Here is a 16,083-nt window from a genome sequence, read left to right as displayed (position 1 = left end):
TTTATGGCCTTTAGCTGCACACTTAAATAAGATCTATGATCAGTTGCTCCAAGATAATACCAGTCCTTACAGCAATGGTCCTGTCAGGTTACTTCCCGGTTATTCCAAGACAAAATGCCTATTGCACACATTTAAAAATTGCACAGAGAGAGTTTCTCAGGGCTGTAGTGGCACTGACGTGGTGGTGGTGGTGTGTTAGTGTGTGTTGTGCTGGTACGAGTGGATCAGACACAGCAGTGCTGCTCGAGTTTTAAACCCCTCGGTGTCACTTCTGGACTGAGAATAGTCCACCGACCAAAAACATCCCATCCAGAGCTGAAGGAATGGACGATGGGTGTAGAAACAAGGGAGATGTTTCTAATCCAGTGATTCGGTGTAAGATTACCACTTTATTAGGTGAAGCAGTCTAAGCGTTCTTTCATATATCAGGAGATCAAAGGCCAGGAGTCCATGTCAGGCTCATATTCACACCTGGAAATACTCTGCATGCTTTAGGCATGGGGCAGCTCCAAAACATTCCCAGCTCCATTCACACAATTGAGCTCACTCTGACATAGACAGGGCAGGGTAGGGCAGGATAAAATCAGTGTAATGGCTGGTGCAAATAATACAGACATTTGCCTTCACACATACAACCCTTGGGTGGCATGGTGGTGCAGCAGGTAGTGTCGCAGTCACACAGCTCCAGAGACCTGGAGGTTGTGGGTTCGATTCCTGCTCCAAGTGACTGTCTGTGAGGAGTGTGGTGTGTTCTCCCTGTGTCTGTGTGGGTTTCCTCCAGGTGCTCCGGACACAAGCCAAAAACACACGTTGGTAGGTGGATTGGCGACGCAAAAGTGTCCGTAGGTGTGAGTGAATGTGTGAGTGTGTTGCCCTGTGAAGGACTGGCACCCTGCACCCACTGGCACCTTGCGTCCAATGATTCCAGGTAGGCTCTGGACTCACAATTCACTGTGGAAATGTGTGTGTGTGACTGTGGGAGACCAAGTTTAAAGCGTGGAACCTGTGAATACTAATAATTAGGGAGAAAACCCTAAAATCAACAGGAATGCCTGCGAACTACACGTATGGCCAGTGGTGAGAGGGAGATTTACTGAGAGGACAGTAATAATTAAATGAGTATTCCCCTCTTGCTTTGTCATAACTGTAAGTTAATCTTTCACGGCTGGTTCATTAATTCATGAGCACAGCTGTTTTCAGGGCTTTCTTTTTTCCTCTTCACTCGCTGGGACATGATCAAGCTGCTAACTGTTTGGACAGATGACTGTCCTGCTAGCTCAGCCTGGCTAGCCAGTTTCAGCAGTGTGTGCTACTGTAGCTCTTCAGTGTGATTGAAGCAGACGTGCTAGCCCTCACTCCACACACACATCAGAGCCTTGACCCTGTCACTGGTCACTGTTTATATCACCACATTCCAGCTGTTTAGTTTTGTAGCGCTTTTGGTGTGTGTTTACTTTACTCCAAAGTTAGCTAACAGTGTCCTGAAATTGGAATCAGTTCCACCTTAAGTTCCACCTGCAACTGAAAGAGCAAACATAAGTCACTGTTACCGAGCAGGAATAGAGCAATGTCCTCATCTTTATGCATGCTTTTCAATATTTGGAGGTCTTTGCACTTTCCAAATGCCTCATGATCTCACGACGCTGTTTCTTGGCCATGACTAAGCCATTGATGGAGAGAGGGATGAAGGGAGAGTCCACCAGAGCCAGCGATGGAAAGACGGGAGCATGAAAGTCTGGGACAAAGTGGGAGGGATGCGCCAGGGCCTGTCCTTTGCACAAACATGAACACTGTTGCTGATTGGCTGGAATAGTGTTTTGGGTTTTGGATCAAGACATTATGTTGTTTTCCCATTTACTGAGCCAGGGCTGTATACAAACACTGGACCTTTTTTCCAGTGTACACAAATAGGCCAGAGAAGCTAGGAAGTGGTGAGGAAACATACTCTAAGTTTTACAAAAAGTGTATTGAACTGAAATTATGAACATTACCTTTAATCTTGTAGCTGCCTGGTGTATGTACAAGTTTATCCACACTTTTGAACAATCGCTATCAGATTTTACCAAAGCTAGAAAACATGTTTTTGAAATGTTACTATGGCTTTTAGTTTTGATTATACAGGGTGGGCCATTTATATGGATACATCTTAATAAAATGGGAATGGTTGGTGATATTAACTTCCTGTTTGTGGCACATTAGTATATGGGAGGGGGGAAACTTTTCAAGATGGGTGGTGACCATGGCGGCCATTTTGAAGTCGGCCATTGGATCCAACTTTTGTTTTTTCAATGGGAAGAGGGTCATGTGACACATCAAATTTATTGGGAATTAACAATGGTGTGTTCACAAGAAATTCACAAGAAAAACAATGGTGTGCTTGGTTTTAACGTAACTTTATTCTTTCATGAGTTATTTACAAGTTTCTGACCACTTATAAAATGTGTTCAAAGTGCTGCCATTGTGTTGGATTCTCAATGCAACCCTCTTCTCCCACTCTTCACACACTGATAGCAACACTGCAGGAGAAATGCTAGCATTTATTTAGCAAAACAAACACACCATTGTTTTTCTTGTGAAATTCCCAATATGTTTGATGTGTCACATGACCCTCTTCCCATTGAAAAAACAAAAGTTGGATCCAAAATGGCCGACTTCAAAATGGCTGCCATGGTCACCACCCATCTTGAAAAATTTCCCCCTTCTCATTAACTAATGTGCCACAAACAGGAAGTTAATATCACCAACCATTCCCATTTTATTAAGGTGTATCCATATAAATGGCCCACCCTGTATATCCCTCCCAATTTAAAGAAGAAGGAGCCTAGTCTTGTTTGAGTGGATATAAGTGTCCTTGTGTTGCCAAGATGTTCACTGAGCAAATACACTCACCACGAAGCATGCTGGTATTGTTCTACTTCCTCTAAAATGAGATCTAACCCAAAAGAACTTTGTGCTGAGTGTGTCCCTGGCACTGTTGGGGATATGTATGGTATCTACTTCATGCTCATGTAAACTGGCCAGGCGTGTTTATATTTGACCGACCCGTCACTCCCAGAGTCTAAATGAAAATTGTCACTTCTCAAGTTTGAAGTTTTTTATTATTTCCAGTGAATAAAGACGCAGAACTCCAGCGAATCCTGTAATGACCTAGAGCTTATCGCCCAGCTCCTGCCAGCCCCTTTGTTGATGGAAATGCCAAGCCGAGGTATGGCTCCCTTTGATATTTCTGTTCAGCAATGAACGGTCGGAAAATGTTTTCTTGTTAAGATAATAAGCAAGTCTGTCTTCGCACATCAAAACAACAACAACCAACAGGCTTTCATTCGACCGCTGTAGATTTCAATGCATATCATTTTGTAGTATTTTGTATTAAGATAATAACAGGGAGGATTACCTTTCTCTTTTTTCAAGGCCGTGGCTGTGTCTGTAGTTTTGTTAACGTTAAATATCGCTTTTGTGTGTGTGTGTGTGTAGTGCGGTGTTCATTGCACTGGAAACTCTGCTGGTTTACAGAACAAGTCTTGGAGTTTCAGAGACATGCTTTGCACTCATGCCAGATGAGATGACTAATTAAATGTAATCTGGATTCAATTATATGGAAATCACCCCTCTCAGTGCATCTGCTATGCAATTACGCCCTGCATGTGTTTGCTCATCAGGTGAAATCAACAAGATTACTTTGAAAACGCTCACCTCTGCCGGCTTGATTACATCCCAACTGATGCCGCTCCAGAAGCCGACTGAACAAAAAGAAACCCTTCACTCTCCCAGTAAATGTTTTGTCCTGTACTTTACTTAACTGGGTTACTCATAGAAGTGTTTCCTTTCAGTCAGTGACCATAGCTGTGAATGCATTTTACAGTTTTTTTTTCTTTTTTGATTTGTGACATCACAGTTGGGCGGCACAGTGGTGCAGCAGGTAGTGTCGCAGTCACATAGCTCCAGGGACCTGTAGGTTGTGGGTTCGATTCCCGCTCCGGGTGACTGTCTGTGAGGAGTGTGGTGTGTTCTCCCTGTGTCTGCGTGGGTTTCCTCCGGGTGACTGTCTGTGAGGAGTGTGGTGTGTTCTCCCTGTGTCTGTGTGGGTTTCCTCCGGGTGCTCCGCTTTCCTCCCACAGTCCAAAAACATACGTTGGTAGGTGGATTGGCGACTCAAAAGTGTCCGTAGGTGTGAGTGTGTGAGTGAATGTGTGTGTGTCTGTGTTGCCCTGTGAAGGACTGGCGCCCCCTCCAGGGTGTATTCCCTCCTTGCACCCAATGATTCCAGGTAGCCTCTGGACCCACCGCGACCCTGAACTGGATAAGGGTTACAGATAATGAATGAATGACATCACAGTTTAGTCTAATAATGCAAATGTATAACACAATGTACACAAGGGTGGTGATAATAGCCCTGGGGTGTTCTCCCTGTGCCTGTGTTGGTTTCCTCCACGTGCCCTGATTTCCACCCACAGTCTAGAAACACGTGTTTGTATGTGGACTGGCTTTGCAAAAGTGTCTAGAGCGAGTGTGTGGCAAAAAAAATTTTACAGCAAACTGCATTTGCTTCTTACAGCTTTAACTGGGGAATGAAGGCCATGATTTGAAATTTACACATGGCTAACATCTTGCATTGCAATGTTTTTATTTCAGAGGAGTGTGGTGAATGTGCTTTTTCCAGCATGATGTGCCCTTTAAAGTCCCCCAAACTCATCAGAATAGACATTTCCTTCCCTTCTCAAGTCTCTGATTGAGTTTGTGGCTTCAGAATCTGTAAAACTCAGCAGGGCGGCATCGCGTATGCGCGGCACACACACTCTCTCTTTCAGGTGTATAGGTTATGGGAGATTTGCATTCTCATTCATTTTCATTCATTTAACAGATTGATCCCAATCCTCTTAAGCTCTATTCAACAGGGGGGAAAAATGAGAGTCTTCAAAGCCATTTAAAAAAAAGGTTTCACTCTGGAGATTTCTCCTTCTCTCCTTAGCGGTCTTTGTCTGTGTTTGCTGACCTCCCCCCGCCGGCCCCTTGATCGACTCCGGTGGCAAATCCCTCCCGGATCCATCCAGTGTGACAGCAGCAGACAGGTCCTGATTTACAGCCTGTCACTCTCACTCCCCGGACTGAAGAGCTTCTACAGAGGCCTGGCCCCGGCCCATCCACCCTCATCTGTGTCTGCTCCAGTCAGTGATTAATGTTCCCCCTATTTTTAACAACACAACAACAACAACACACACAAACCCTCGCATGGTCCTACAAATTTGGCTAAGGTTCACCATTGATTCACCCATAAGTGCCAACTAAAGGAAGAGGCATTTTGTCATTGCAACTTCACTCCACCTGCCCCCAACCCACCCCCAGTGAATGTTCCTAGTGCAAAACTCAAAGAAACCCAGCATTGGGTCACTGACCTACCAAAGCTTGATGGGGTTTTACCCCTGCAATCCAGGGCACAACTCCAGAAAAGCAATGGTAAACCAGTAAAACAGTCAGAACCTCTGCAATCCTATGTGATATGTTATAACTATGGGTGGGCACTGAGTAACCGGCCCCGCCCCCGAAGTTAAAAGTCCCAGCACAAGACCCAGGAAAAGCCATAAAAGCAAAATGGCATCATTTCCGAAAATAGCAGCATTTCTAGTTATTTTCTGGTCTTTCCTAAAGCTGTGGAAGCTTAACCTACACTTTGTAGCACACCACACACACTGCTGAACGCAGAGCCAAAGCTGAACCTGGACTGACACACCAAGGTGAATGGGCGGTCCCTAATCTGTATGCAAAGTAACAGCAGTAAAGTGGCATCACTATTTAGCATTTACTGTGGAACTGATAGAATAAAAGGAATGATTAATATTTGTAATAGATTCAGTCATGATTCCTGTCCATAGGTCTGTCACCACCCACCCCCACCGTGTTTCTCCCAGGCAGTGCCCGTGCACACGACCCGCAGCAGAATGACTGGCTCTACAGGTAGTGTCACTGCCACAAAGCTTCAGGGCCACTGTCTGTGAGGAGTCGAGGTGTGTTCTCCCAGTGTCTGTGTGAGTTTCCTCCAGGTGGTCTGGTTAGGAGCTTAGTAGCTTGGTTGTCTGTGTGGAACCGTTCACAGTCACATGCGATGAGGGGTGATTCTCAGGCCAGTCCTTAGGGCTTCCTTATGGAAAAGTGAAGGAACTGTTTTGTAGCTTTCATTGAGGATATGTAGGAAGTGAATAATGTAAATACAAGCCCTGCCACAAAAACAGCTCCCTCTGTATTTGCCCCTGGATCTAAAATCAATATTGCATTGTCATTCTGAAAATTTCCCAAAGGTGAAATGTTAAGGTAGAGAGCCTTTTACGGTGGTAGCCTTTAGGATTCTTGGCTTATTTTGGCCAATGTTTACCGTGCCATTTTTCTCCTTTGATTTCTCTCTATCTCTCTCTCTCTCTTTCTCTCTCTCTCTCTCATTATCTCTCTCTATCTATTTCAGCAAGTTTTTCCCTCCCACACCTTCTTACTGAATTTAGCTTGCAGTAAAGAGTCAGTAGATACCCACTTTTTTCAGGTTCATTATACGACAAAAAATGGCAAAGACATTAAAATGAATGCGGTGTCTGCCTCGTCATGTTCTCTGCACTGTTACTCACGTGGTAGTATCATTTTATTTAACCATCAGGAAGTTGATGCATGCTTTGTCTCACATCAAAAGCTTAAAAATAACTTGTCACACTGAGCATTGCCCTAAATTCCTAAGTTTGTTTTTATTTTATTGCGATAGTCAAAGCAGAAATGGAGATATAATTTAAATGTGAATACATTTTACAGGAACACTATGTAATACTTTAAAATTACAACTACAGGGTCATTGTGATTCTCCACTCAACTGTAATAGGGAGAACAGAGCCTCTGTTGCTGATACTCAAGGCTCAGAACTGCAGAAACTGCACTATGTAATTTTGGAGGAGGGTAGGATCCCACCGCCAGTGTTACCTAGTGTTCCTTTAATTCTGAAGAGTGATAAATACATGGGTCCTGAGATGGAAAAAGCTGAGAGCCCTTTAAATACACAAATAAACAAGACATTAATTAAAACTAAACTTTTTATGGGGCGCTGGAACAGGTAGAGTCGAGTGTGTGATGTGACTGCAGAACTACCCGACGTCTCTGCTGCTAAAGCTAACTGTCCAGACTTACAGTCACCCTGTGATGGACAGACAACTTAAAAAACGATCACAGGAACAAGTCAGTGCTGGACCCCTCATCAGCCACTCCAGCTGCTGCCCCTCTACTTCCTGTCCACCTGATAACCTGATGTTGAGGTTTAAGAAATTTAAGAAAAAATTAGATACACACCGACCAATCATCGCATTAAAGCCACCTCCTTGTTTTTACACTCATTCCCCATTTTGGACAGTGGAGCTGAAAAACTGGACAGTGAGTGACCGTGGTTATGTGTTCTCCCTGTGTCCACGTGGGTTTCCTCCGGGTGCTCCGGTTTCCTCCCACAGTCCAAAAACACACGTTGGTAGGTGGATTGGCGACTCAAAAGTGTCCGTAGGTGTGAGTGTGTGTGTTGCCCTGTGAAGGACTGGCGCCCCCTCCAGGGTGTATTCCTGCCTTGCGCCCAATGATTCCAGGTAGGCTCTGGACCCACCGCGACCCTGAACTGAATAAGGGTTACAGATAATGAATGAATGAATGAAAGGACTGTGGTTACAGTGTTAAATAATAGTCTGGATGCTTTTGTATTTTTGGAAACATGGAGCATAGCATCACTGTCCACTTTTCCATTGCCAACATGGATTTATCTCCAGTGCAAGTTACAGTAAAGTTGTTTTTACTGGAGCTTTTTTATTGGCCCATTCATTACGACCTGACCTTCATTGAGTGAAAAGGGCAGCTGTTGCGTTCCAACAAAATAAAATATATATGTAAAACTGTAACAGTGCAGATACTTTTCTTTGCATGCAGAGGTTTGGACACGGAGAAATGGCAGCCATGCCAAAGCTCAGCTCCTTTTTTGCACCAGCATACGTCAACAGTAACGTCTAATGGATACCGTAGCTTGCATAATTGGAAAAGCCATTAAAAATAAATCAACAATAGTGCTTAGCTCCACAGCCGTAATAGCCAAGCCATCAGCCACTCATTCATCTGAGACAGAATATTGGGGGAGTGTGCAACCATTTCACAAAGACAAACAATGGCTCTTTTAATCAAAGGACATTTGAAGACAGTCCCTGACTGTACCTTTTCAAACCTCTGGACTGTAATTATGATAATCATTTCAAGTCGTATTGCCTTTGGCAGCTGTGTGCATCTTTAATGAAGGCTTACTGGGGAAACTGTCATCGTTTTCTAATGCTCATGGGAGGCCAGTTCTCCACGGAGCTCCTCTATAGAGCAGGGAATGTCAGATTTGACCGCCGCGAATATTTGTCATTTGACGACATTTCAGTCTGAAAACATGGGAGCGACCGAGTCCTTCCAAGGGCATATTGTGGAAAATCAAAAATAAAATTCAGGATATGCAGTCAATTACAAATAATGGCATCTGTACCATCCTTAGATTTTGTGGTAATGTGGCCGCTGAAGCTACAAATGGATGCTTTAGCGAGGCGGCTCTTTGGAGAGCGTAAGGTGCCAGAAAACCTTTCATGCTAATAAAGAAGAGTGGGGCTGGAGTTGACTACGGAGATGACTCACGGGCGCTGGGGCTTGGCTAAAGCAGTCAGGCGCTGGCAGTAATAAGGAGAGGCAGCTCCAGCCCCTATTCATAATGCATTCCCTCCCTGTCAAATTCCAATTTCTACCTGGCAAATGGGAGACAACTTAAAAGGAACTTCATAAAAAAAAGCCGGGGATATTTCATTACCCGTCCCTCTCTGCTCGACGGCCCGCCGAAACCCGCTCGCGATCGTCTCGGAGTCTTAGTAGCGCGTCTGTTTACGTACGTCACTGCACTTCACAACGTATGCTTTTATTGCCTTGTGACATGTTTGTGTAATAAGTACTGGACACAGAAATAAACAAGGAAAATGTAATCTTGCAGCATGCATTTTTCATCCTGCGCTTTCATTTCCTGCAGAGCACAATATCCTGTCCCAAGGCCAGGTGCTCGCACAGCTTGTGTTCGCTTTGATGCTTAGTTTGCTCACTTCAAATGTATGTTTCTTTTAAAACAACATGGAAATACAAGGTACATATATATAGACTGGTAAGGCGAGATATTTCATACGCAGTAGCAATGCTGGGACATTGCTTTGAGGATTTACTGGGATTCAGCCATGAGAATAATACTGAGGTCACCTACAAATGATGGATGAATACTTCTGGATCACATCACAGCTCACCATGGATGGAGCTTCATCACACCAGCTTCTCCAGTTCACTATGGAGCTTGTATCTGTGTCAGCAGTGGGTGCACCGTAAAATGGTGGACATCACTCATTAGACAAACAGCATCCGAGCTCTGAGTGGAACTGACCATGCTGTTGTCTGAATACTGGGGCCGTTCAGTTCTCTAGATATTTTTAATGGAAAAGTGGATATTTATTTATTTACGCCCTGTGAAGGACTGGCGCCCCCTCCAGGTAGGAGGGCGTAGGGTAGGCTCCGGACCCACCGCGACCCTGAAGTGGATAAGCGGTTACAGACAGTGAATGAATGAATAACTTTATTTATTTTATTAGCAATCAGTCCATCAACAAAGGTTCTAAATGTATGGTTTGTGCCTCTTCAAGGGCTGGTTTAATGCTACTTAAGGTAAATCTAATTCAGCAAATTTGCTTTGTTTTTTTACGTGATACATCACCAGTGAGTGCCCCACATTGGTAACCGGTGTGTTGATGTTTTGATTTCTAGGTTTTTATTAAATTTGTAAGCTCACATTCGTAACATTCATGTTAGACTTTACAGAGCGGCTCACCGCAGCAATGACGCTATATTTCAGAGTTTTTTGGTTTTTTTTTTTTCTCTACTGACTAGGTGTTCTCATTTAACTAACACTATTACATAGCAGGAAGTGTCGCAGTCGCACAGCTCCAGGGACCTGGAGGTTGTGGGTTCGATTCCTGCTCCTGGTGACTGTCTGTGAGGAGTGTGGTGTGTTCTCCCTGTGTCCACGTGGGTTTCCTCCAGGTGACTGTCTGTGAGGAGTTGGTGTGTTCTCCCTGTGTACGCGTGGGTTTCCTCCGGGTGACTGTCTGTGAGAAGTTGGTGTGTTCTCCCTGTGTACGCGTGGGTTTTCTCCGGGTGACTGTCTGTGAGAAGTTGGTGTGTTCTCCCTGTGTACGCGTGGGTTTCCTCCGGGTGACTGTCTGTGAGGAGTTGGTGTGTTCTCCCTGTGTACGCGTGGGTTTCCTCCGGGTGCTCAAGTTTCCTCCCACAGTCCAAAAACACACATTGGTAGGTGGATTGGCGACTCAAAAGTGTCCGTAGGTGTGAGTGTGTGAGTGTGTGTGTGTGTGTCTGTGTTGCCCTGTGAAGGACTGGCGCCCCCTCCAGGGTGTATTCCCGCCTTGCGCCCAATGATTCCAGGTAGGCTCTGGACCCACCGCGACCCTGAAGTGGATAAGCGGTTACAGACAATGAATGAATGAATGATATTACATAGTGCATTTTGCAATCTCCCCCCACACTCAGGACTCTTAATTTGCAGGGAGCATTAGGTTTTAAACATTCGTTCATATGTGTGTGAATGCTGGTAATGGGTATTGATAACTGTCTGACTTCATGTATAATGCAGGCAATATTTGATATGAATGTTAATATGAACTCTCTGAGTCTGTGACAAATTGCAATTGTGGGCACTGAATTATGGAGCTTAACACATCTGGTGATGATTACTTGCATTATAGAGTTCAGCATAGGAAATATATTCAGATGCCACCCACACAGATCCACTCACATTCTGTGCATGTGAACTGCATAATGGCAGCGCATTAATGTACAGAGGCCTCACATCGCAAAAGAAATATAATTTTGTATATGTACTTATAGTATATACACATTTATAATTATTATTTTTTTGTTATTTTATTTTATTTATCTTTGTATTTCCCAAGGGAACTTCAAAAGAACCTGTAATGAAGTTTACAGAATGGAGATTTGCTCTGATATTTATATATAAAGTGTTTACTCAGAGACGCAACTCACCAAAATCAGGACCCAAAACTTGCCCACCCTAGTCCACCTATCAGCAATCAGTTCCTCAAGCTTTCTGATCACTGGCTCCACCCCTTCCACACACCTGATACAGTCTCGGTGCAATCAGTTTAGTCAGCTGACTCTCAGCCGTCCTCACCCTTTACAAGGTAATGGTTTTCTCTCTGATCTTCAGTTCTGCCTCTGAGCCTTGCTCGTGTCAGTTCTGGTTTTGAACTTTAGTGCCTGGTGCCTTCAGTCCTGTGCTGGGGGCATGTTTTTAGACTGTGGTTTTGACCTAGATCAAGATTATTGTTTGGGTTTTTGTCCCAGTCCCACAGCTTCTGTCTACTCTGTGTTCTGTGAATAAACGCGTATTGAAACAAATATTAATAATATATTTAATCAACGTTTAAAGACACAGACTTTAACTGACCATTCACTTCAAATACGACATGAGATTTCTGATATACGAAAGATTGCTCCAGGTTTAATATCGTGCAGTTCATTAAAAGAGGTTTAAACCAACGGACACTAGGATACTTCCATGCTAATGTTGATCACATGTCCTGTGTTTTCATAGTAGTTTGTTGCTACTCAGATCTGCCCATATTTGGTCTTATTTTCATTTCAGAATATTTAATATTTCGGAAATTATTGCAGTTATGTGTCATCAATATATACACTATACACACTTGGCTGCTAATCCTCAGATGATCACCAATTAAATATGAATGTGCATAATACATAAGATCAATGTTTTACTCACCTCTGAGCTCAGTGTGAAATGAGAACACAGAATTAGAGAAACAGTTTAGCGAATTTAAACTTGTTTAACAGTGTTAGGGCTTTTCTAGATGGATGTACACACTATGTTTGCCAGTATCTAAGATCTCAGAAGTGTTGTAAAAGCCAAAATCATTATTTAGGTGGTTGTTTCACTGGATAAAAATACAGAACAAAGGATAGAAAGGATGTTGTATGAGGGGGTCATTTCACTTTCTACAGGTAGGTGTGTCCAACAGAGGGTGCACATCACTGCTGTGTCTGATCCAAAACACACATTAACACACCTTCCACCACCATGTGAGTGTTCAGCAGCTCAGTTAATACCTGCTATTGGTGGTCTTGTGAGGGTCCTGACCATTGGAGAACAGTGGCGATTGCTCTAAGAATGCAAGGGAAGCTCAGCTTCCCCTAAAATGTCAAAAAATAAGTGATCAAATATATACTGTTGTGTGTACATGTCATTGAATAAATATGCACTACAACTTTTGTTCAGAATGAGCTTCTTATCACTGGTAAAGACGCAGCTTTCCTCTCAATCATTCCTGCAGCTTCACGGTGCTTTAAACAGTGTGGACGCGTAGTGCAGCGAAACGAGACAAGTCATTGGATAAATGCTGGGCTTTGTCCCGCCCATCGGACGCTCAGCGTCTCTGGGGGTCTATGGGGCAGTGGGTTGGCCTCGGCTGGCCCGGACGCTCAGCTTCTGCATGATGATTGGATGATCTGTCTGAGGCTGAATCCCTTTTTGATTGACAGTGAAATGAGCGAATCAGCGATCCTTTGGTGTAAAGATTCGTGGGAGCATTAAATTTTCATTCTGTTCTGAGTTGAACTGGAGATTTTCTTAATCCTTTTAGCGGCATTTTCTTTGTTAAAAATGACTAGCAACAAATCGAGCTTCTATTTCTGATGGTTTTTTTTTGTAGCTGCTAGTGTTTGGAGACTGACTTCTATCACTCTTTCTGACTTCTATCGCAGTTTCTGTCCAGCGGGTGCTGCTGAGCCCCTCCACCGTCACAGATCACTCACAGGTGGACACACTTCACATGGGCCAAGGCCGTTTAAGCAGCCTAGCTCTGCTGGCCATTGAGAGGACACTAGTCAATTCACTGGAAAAGACGCCTTGTTGGTACGACAGGGTCACAGATCATTTTCTTGAAAAGGAACGGAAGGTAGAAATTACGTATAAATAAACCGACACATTTTATGATGTAGGCCGAAATTGAGCTTTCCCTTCTTGAAAGACCAGCATCCGCTACTGTTGGAGAACATGGTGAAAGGGGGCAAATTTCAAGCAACTGATGAAATTGTAGAACTGCAGTGTGCATCTGTATGATCAGTGGAGCTTGTAAAATAGACAATGCATGTCATGTCATGGGCGGATCTGTTTACTATTTGTCTGTGTGTCTGTGGTCCAGTCGTACACTCTACAGCCAGACGTTATTGGACAGGGGCTCTTCCAACAATCGGTAAAAAGGGAATTTGTAGTAAGAATTTGCAGTAAGAGCTTGTCGTATTTTGGTATGGGATTATGTTGGATTTGGGAACATTTCAGCGAAATTGTGATAGCATTCAGCCACAAATGTAAATGAAGTCTGGTACGGATGTTGGACGATTAGTCATGGATGAACAGCAATACTCCAGATTATCCCAAAAGTGCTGGGGGCTTCGAACCAAAGTTACACTTGGCATTGAGCTTGATGACCTCATTCTCACCTGCAGGTGCTCCACCGTATCCCATTTCATGTCATACTTTTCTCAGGCCACTGTCTGTGAAGAGTGTGGTGAGTTCTGCATGTGGCCACCATGTTAGTAGGCGGATTGGCCACAGGTCCGTAGGTATGCGAGTGTGAGTGAGGTGTCTAATATAACCCTCAGTAGGTTTAATCTGTGTGTATTTACCAGCTCTGGTGAATATGCTCCTGAGGGAAACGTGTGTAGCTTCAGCCGATGTGTTTAGTCACGTGTATGAACTGGGAGTGAAGATTTGAATGCTGTCTTATAAGCAGAGCTTTAATGTAAAGTAGAGCTGGAGGATTCGGTGTGTGATGGAGTTGGCACTAATACCTGAAGCTGCTTAATACTGCTGCTTTCAGGAGACAGCACTTTCCTCACGCTGTTCTAAATTAGATTTCCTTTCCCTGCCATTTCTCTGTGCTGCAGCCACTGCGCTCTTGAATGAGGCTGAAAGCTTCGCAATAGCCATACAGTGCACACAGACCATATTTGGGATATATTTGATGTAACTACTTCACTGTTATATCTCAAGGCTTGTGTAATGATTTTGGGGTCTTTTCCCATTTTTTTTTTTTTGCCATCTCTAGACCTTTTGTTTTGTCTGGAGGCTTTGTATCAGGTTTTTAGCTATAGACCAATCAGATTGTTTGTTTGTTTATTTGTTTATTTACTTTTTTAAATCTAACATTAACGTGAACACAAAGATCAGCACAGAGCTTCATTTTCACGTGGATTCTTTAAGGGGCGTGGTGAAGTAGCCTAAAACTTTCTGATTGGACGGTCTGACTGTAGAGCTACCGTTATTGGTCGATAACCTTCTTTGTAAACATTTAATTGGTCAGTCTGCACGTCAGTAGTCCTTGTTTACGTCAGGCAAAGCTCATGTACCCACCCTCATCTCGAGCAGCTATGCCGAAATGTAAATGTAAGTTCTCGGATGGATTAAAAAAGAAATTGCCATGTTATGTGTAGCAAATAAAGGTGTAAAGGACCTAAAAGCGCACATAGATTCAGCTAAGAATACAACGGCAACGAGAGGCGAGAGCTCATCAACCCCCCCAAGACCTGTCCTCTTTTTCACCATCTCAGATCTGGTCACCCTAGTAATGTTGCAGTCACAGTCACACAGGTCCAGGGACCTGGAGGTTGTAGGTTCGAGTCCCGCTCCAAGCGACTGTCTGTGAGGAGTTGGTGTGTTCTCCCTGTGTCAGCATGGGATTCCTCTGGGTGCTCCGGTTTCCTCCCACAGTCCAAAAACACAAGTTGGTAGGTGGGTTGGCGACTCAAAAAGTGTCCATAGATGTGAGTTTGTGTTGCCCTGTGAAGGACTGGCGCCCCCTCCAGGGTGTATTCCTGCCTTGCTCCCAATGATTCCAGGTAGGCTCTGGACCCACTGCGACCCTGAACTGGATAAGGGTTACAGATAATGAATGAATGATTGATTGATTGGTTTATACCCTTTTTACTGTGTCATTGTGCCAGGCTTTGAATAAGTGTCTCTTTGAACTGCTGAAGTGTTCAGCTTTGAAGGTGGTGTTGTATGGTCTCTACCTTAACCCTAGCCCTAACTTTCAAACAAGATGGAAACAACAACAGATCAGGCAAAGAAACAAAGAAACAATGGGTCTACGTATTCACAAGACATGCCTACGAGTGCCTGGAGTAGAGACCATACACAGCTGGGAGGAAATAAGAACGGAGTGGAGGGACTAAATCAGAGCAGAACCAAAGCACATGATCAGGATATGTCCAGTACGGTCAGTGCATTTCTTTGGGTAAAGTTGTGTGTACGTGTGAGTGAACACATCATCAGCAATGTTTCCATGTTAATTAAGCTGAATTCACTCATTAGGTGTGGTGTCTGGATAGTTTTGGGGCAGATTTACAAAAAAAAAATAAAAAGCTGCTAATTACTGGCTGTCCACATTTGGTGCCGATGGGGGTGGCCAATTTAGCAGGTTATCTAGGAAAAACTTTCCGTAAAATGAACATTTGCAACTTTATAATTAACATATGACCAGCGCAATGTGAGCCTCTGTTTGGTGCCTGAGGTATTTATATGTCACTCAAAATGACACCAGCTGATTACATAAGAGTTAAAGTGGATTATTATGGAAAGATTACTTCTGCATCAGTGCATGTTCACACTCAGTTTGGGATCTGGAGCCCACCAATCCACACAGTGAGAAACAAGGCCAACAAGTCTTCTGCGTTTTCTTAAATCAGAACCATGGAGTAAAACGATTCGCTCGGATTCTGTGCTGCTTCTTTAATAGAGTGTAGGGACTTTACATCATCCTGCCTCCTCGTCTGAGTCTCTCCAGTCAGAGCCCTGGACCTGCATTTAAAGACTAATTTGAACTGAGCAAAACAAACACAACAAGCGTGGAGAAATTAGAGCACTGAGTTAATACGGCAAACATTAGGATGAGATTGAATTGTACAAAT

The sequence above is a fragment of the Hoplias malabaricus genome, chromosome 10 (genome assembly GCF_029633855.1).
Source record: "Hoplias malabaricus isolate fHopMal1 chromosome 10, fHopMal1.hap1, whole genome shotgun sequence".
Classification (NCBI taxonomy): Eukaryota; Metazoa; Chordata; class Actinopteri; order Characiformes; family Erythrinidae; genus Hoplias; species Hoplias malabaricus.
This window is presented reverse-complemented; position numbering follows the sequence as displayed.